Below are 6,095 nucleotides of genomic sequence, written 5' to 3'. Positions count from 1 at the left end.
TTAAGATAAGACTAAGTCCTTCTGTAAGGATTGAACACAAGTAAACTACTATACAAACAAGAAGTAAAGTGGTGTAGTATGTAATACATTTTTTGAACTTTAAGCTTCCCTGTCATTTGTAAAACTTAATTGAAATAAAGAGCTTTTTTATATAATTTTGAGTATCAAATTATGCAGAAAACAGCCTCAGAACACTTAAAAACCGTTCGAGTATTATTTTTTTAACGAGTAATTGGGTTCGGGTATCGATAGGATCAATAACTTTCGGGTACCGATGATTAAATTACTCAAAAGATTGAGTAATTTAATCATCGGTACCCGAAAACTTTTCAACTACCCGATCTTATCGACGTCATCGGGTTATACCCGTAAATAATAAAAATAAAATATTTTTTGCCTCATATTAATGTCTGATATCCGTTCGGGTTGAATCTTGTTCGGTTTGTATCAGGACCCGGACATTCCCTAGGAGAGATATTTAAGTTACTATTATTATAGAAGTGCTTTTAAGGGTTGTGTTTCAGTTTTGAATAATTGATGTTGCCATAAATTTCTCATTGAATAACATGATGCCAGACATGATTGGGGAGAATTTATAGATCTAGTTTCACAGGCTGTAAACCGCCGAACATTGACCGATTTTTAAATGCGTAAAATATTTCTTTAACACCGAATGAGGAAATTTCACAAAACCCCGCGTTTGCCAGCCGTTTCGAATTACAAAGCACGACGAACATTTTAAAAGAGATCATTTCTAATAAGCAAATCCCAAAATCATAAACCAAATCTTACGTTTTCCGTAAAGATAAAAAAGGAACTGTAAGTTTTACATCGTATTAAGTTTGGTCTGTATATCGCGAGGTTTAAATTATTTTGTTCTATCGTGGAGTGGCCTAACAAAGTCCTATGCTTTAAGAAAATCCTAATTTATGAAATTTCGTAAATATAAAATAAACATTAAGAAAAAAAATTAGTTATTTTAACTAAATAGATATCTAGTTAAAATAACTAAGTTATTTTCCCCAAATATTTCTTTTATATAGACGAAATTTGTCATTTCTTAAGGTGGTCCTATACTAATAAAACCAAAATTTTAAAAATACACTCATATTTTATGATTTTCATATAAGAAATAGTGTTTTATATTAAAAGCACAGTAAAGGAAAAAAAAATAAAAAAATTTTTTTTTTGGTCAAAATTTTGGGTCCATGAACCCTAAAAATGGACTAAGCGCTGCGATAAACAGCCTGTAAACTAATAATGGTATGATCATGAAATTTTCACAGCTTTTTAATATCAGATGATTACACTCACCCTGCCAAAATCAAATAATTTAACAAACTATTGAAGCTTTTGTAAGAAAACAGGCTTAAGGCCTAAAAAAAAGCCCTGAAAAGGCTTAGAACCTAGACCTTATTTTTAGAACCAGTTAACTAACATGAATTCATTTGGTAAGGTGAATGTGCATATATATAATAAACAACTCCTGAAAATTTCAACACAATCAGACAAACCAATCTCAAGATATTTATCGCAGCGTGCTTAAAACTCATATATTGAGAAAAACAATTATAAAGATTTTTAATGAAAAAAAATTTTTCAATATATTAAAAAGGTCAAAAAATTATTGAAAAACAAAACGACTTGAGCATTATTGAAAACACAGAAAAAAAAAAAAAGTGAAAACTCTGATATTTGAAAAACAGTTAACCAAAATAGAATTATTCAATGAAAAAAAGCTTGAATATAAAAAGATAATATACAATAACTACATTCTTGATTCCCATGATGTACAGGCATTGCATATTTTTGAAAGAACTCGATAGTCAACACATTTCCCTGAGTCACTAGCAATAACAGTAACAACACCATTAAGTGAGGAATGACCCCTTTTTTGCCAAGTTCCATCACAGGAAACAACTACATCAGCTAATACATTAATATCAAAATCATTTGGTTGGATATTGTTGTTAAGATATCGAAATTCATTTGCTGCATTTTTCATTTTCACATCAGCTACACTTTGGTATATCATATGAATTTTATCTTGAATATCATTAAATGCTTTTATGTTCATTGGAGGAGGTAAGTTCATTAGACCACAAAATTTTTCCAAACCAGAATGACCTTTTCCTATCTCTCTTATGGCAACAACAGATCTATAATTTATTTCAAATGGTGACATTCCTGGACCTTGCTTTTCAATCTCTTTGCTAGAATAAAAAGACTGTTTCCAATCGCACGAAGATGTTGTACAAGAAATGTTTAAAAACACAGCCAAGCCTTTCTTTTTTGATAAATCAGTTGAGATTTCAATTGAATTATTATGACATTGAGGACAATGTCCAATCAAAGTAACAATTGATTTTAAAATGTCTGTGTCAATAAGTATAAAGCATGAAGGCAATTTATTTGAATCATTATTTTTTGCATTACTATTTTTACTGCTATGTGATAACTTTTTTGAAGATGTTGATGTCAAGATATTTGATTGAGTTGAGTTAGTGATTTCCAATTTAGAAGTTAAATTGATGCTGACTGTTGATGCTGAGGAAAATTGATTTCTTCTAAAGTACTTTTTTTTGAAAATCCTGTTACCACCTGCTTTCCTTCTTAAATTTGAATCACATTTATTTTTTCCCATAATAAAAACAAGCACGAGGCACTAAGTATAACTCAAAGCTGATTTTTCTATAAGTAATATATGTAAACATAGTAATTGTACTTAAAAATCATGGCTTATTTAGGAAAATAAACATGAAACAGTTACTGGCACCAGTGTCAAAAACTAAAAGTAAATGGCGCAATATTCTAAAACGCCTATTTTCTAATATAAACAACCCGTTGCTAAGGCCGTTGCTAAGAAAATTATTTAACTTCACTGTGAAACTTGCTATTTTAGAGCATTTTTAAATTCACTCCCTATAATGATCTATATATATTTAGAATGTAGAATGTTTGGGCTTCAAGAATATGCAATTTTTGAAAAATCGATTTTTTTGATTTTTTTTAGTATAGGACCACCTTAAATTAGGACTTTCTTAAAGCAGATAACTTTGTTAGGTCACACCACGGTATCTTCCAATTTTAAACGTTGGGAGAAAGTTATTGATTTTTTTCTAAAAGTAAAAATTACTTAAAGATTTAGCTTCAATTTTTAAAGAAATAATAACTTGCTTTATTTTTTAAAGAAATATAATGCTTTAAATAATTTGTTTAAACAAATTATTTAGAAAAAAAAATTTAAAAATAAACTTTATTTTAAAAGTAATAAACGCAATACTTACTAAAATCAACAACTCGTTTTCTCCCAAATTTTAAAAAGGGAACAAAATAATTCTAACCTCGCGATATGTACATCTATTTCCGTATCCATTTTAGTATCAATTACCGATGTTAAAATTTTCTCTTTTAAAAAGTTTTAATTTAATGCTTATAAATTAAGCATGTTTAAAAATATTTACAATCTTGACACATTTTAAATATTTACAATTTTAATACACGGTTACATTAATGTAGCATTGGAGCAAACATAAAGTATACTCATTTTATATAAGTTTTCTCTAAAATGTAAAATCAAAACAAAATTACTCTCAAACTTTATTTTGATTGAAAAATGTTGTTTCCTGTGGGAATATTAGTTATAAATTACATCAAAATAAGCTCGAAAAAGAATGGCGGACAAAGTGTTGAGAATTTCAAACATTTACTTTAGAAGGTTGTATCATCTTTTCATGTAATTATTTGAAAGATGTGTAATTTTCAAATGATTACATGAAATATGTGGATGATTTATGCGTTTAAAATTAAGTTGAAAAACACTCTCCATTTACCGTAAAAACTGTCTGCAACCTCTTAAAATTAACAATATTGTAGTGAATCTGCAGTAACTTTCGTTCATACTAACGTTTTTTGAACCAATTTACTTTGCTAAACATTACAATCCACATCTCTTCCAATAACACTGTACTTACTAAAACAGATATTTTTCAACTTTGTAACAGTATATCGATAAGGGGTTTAAAATAAACTCAAAACATTTATTGGTATACTATATATGGGTATTTATTGGTATTACAAAGTCGTTTTTTCTGATTTGCTGTAGATACCAGAGATTTTCTTCTGAGAAATTTTAAGAATGAAGAATCCTCTGAAATCCTTCATTTCTGAAGATTCTTCTTATGATCTCATACAGCCTTTCCAGGGGATATTGCAATGTATTTCAGTATTTTAATTTATTACCTTGTTAAAAATTAGTTGCATAATACAGGTTTAATGTCAACTCAAGTGCGAGCTTGATGCAGACTTTTGTAATAAGGATTTGTTATAAAAGTTATTTGCTATAAAATATATATGTATGTACACTACCGTCCGTAAGTTTGGACGCACCTTACAAAAATAAACAAAACGCGTTTTAAACTCATAAATAAAACTAATTAGGAGTGTCTACATTGGTCTCATCATAAAGTACTGTGAGAACATAGTTAAGGGAGATATTTTTTAAAAAAATATGTTCTTACATTATTAAATTTGTTATTATTTACAAAATAAAATTAACAGAAACATTTTTAAGCGATGTCCACTTGTTTCGTAAAATAAATAAATTTTTAAATAAGATTTCTTTTTATTTTGTCTATTCTCATTATTAGTTAAACTTTTAAGCTGTGTGTGTTATAAGATTTTTTTTTTTGCTTTAAAAATTTAATAAATCTATAGTTTTTGAAAATTAATGATTTTATTGATTTTAAACTATCAGTTTTTGGTAAGAAAATTTTTTTAACTTTATTTCTCATTTTTTCAAATTAATTATTTCATTTTAGTATTCTTATAAGAGTCGTTATTTAAAATGGCAAAAAGAGGACAGATAAATTTCGAAAACCGTATTGAAATTAGGACCCTTCATAATTTAGGCTTTTCTAATCGAGAAATTGGTCGACGCCTCAGCATTTCAGAGAGTTGTGTCCGCAAAACGATTAAAAGAAAAGTAGAAACGGGGTCTTTCTGCGATGGTAAAAGAGTAGGGAGACCTCGTTCTACTACGAAAAAAGAGGGTAAGTAGTATTTAATTCTTTACGAAATCGTAGACGCACAGCGCCAGATTTAGCTGCTGATTTTAATGAACATCTTTCCAAAAAAATAATTAGAACGACAAAAAAAGGCGACTTCTTGAAGTAGGGCTTAGAGGTCGTGTGGCTGTTAAAAAACCACGTCTTACAACCGTCCACAAACAAAAAAGATTAGTCTGGGCCAAAGAACACAAGAATTGGACGGTAGAAGAGTGGAATCGAGTACTTTGGTCAGACGAATCAAAGTTTGAGATTTTTGGGAATTAACGCCAGTCATTTGCTCGTCGTCGGGTAGGAGAAAGAATGCTGGAGCAATCTACTATGCAAACAATTAAGCATGGAGGTGGGAGTATAATGGTTTGTGGTTGTTTCGGTGGTGGCCAAGTGGGATCAATCGCCAAAATTGACGGGAAAATGACAGAAGAAATCTGTCTAAAGATTTTGAAAGAACATGTTTTAGTCTGTGGAACCAAATTAATTGGCGAACGATTCGTTTTCCAACAAGAAAACGATCCTAAACACGCTGCTAAAGTGGTTAAGCAATATTTAAGTGAAAAACAAGAGGAAGAATTGTTGAAGTTCATGACTTGGCCACAGTAGAGTCCTAATTGTAACCCAATTGAGTTATTGTAGGATCATTTAGATCGAGAAGTCTAAAAAACTCCACCAAATTGTAAAAATGATCTTTGGGAGGCAATCCTAAACATATGGAAAAATGATGATGAGAAATATTTTAAAAAATTAATTGATCACATGCCACGTATCTGCCAAGCGATAGCCAAAGCTAAAGGTTTTATTTAAATCATCATTTTGACGAAAAGATGATTTAAATAAAAATATTTTATTTTAGTAATAATTTTTGACACTTTTATATATTTTTTTTCATAAAATCTAATAAAAGAAAATAAAATGATCGATTTGTTTTATTAAAGTCACAAATCAAAATTATTTTGACACATTTCTCTTAATATCTGTAGTTGCCATAGTTGCATCCAAACTTATGGATGGGAGTGTATATGTGTGTATATA

Source organism: Hydra viridissima, unplaced genomic scaffold (assembly GCF_058129835.1).
Source record: "Hydra viridissima isolate aposymbiotic clone 2 unplaced genomic scaffold, HvirCarnegie_v1 scaffold_20, whole genome shotgun sequence".
NCBI classification, from domain to species: Eukaryota; Metazoa; Cnidaria; class Hydrozoa; order Anthoathecata; family Hydridae; genus Hydra; species Hydra viridissima.
The sequence above is the reverse complement of the archived record's forward strand: the minus strand, read 5'-3'. Positions refer to the sequence as shown.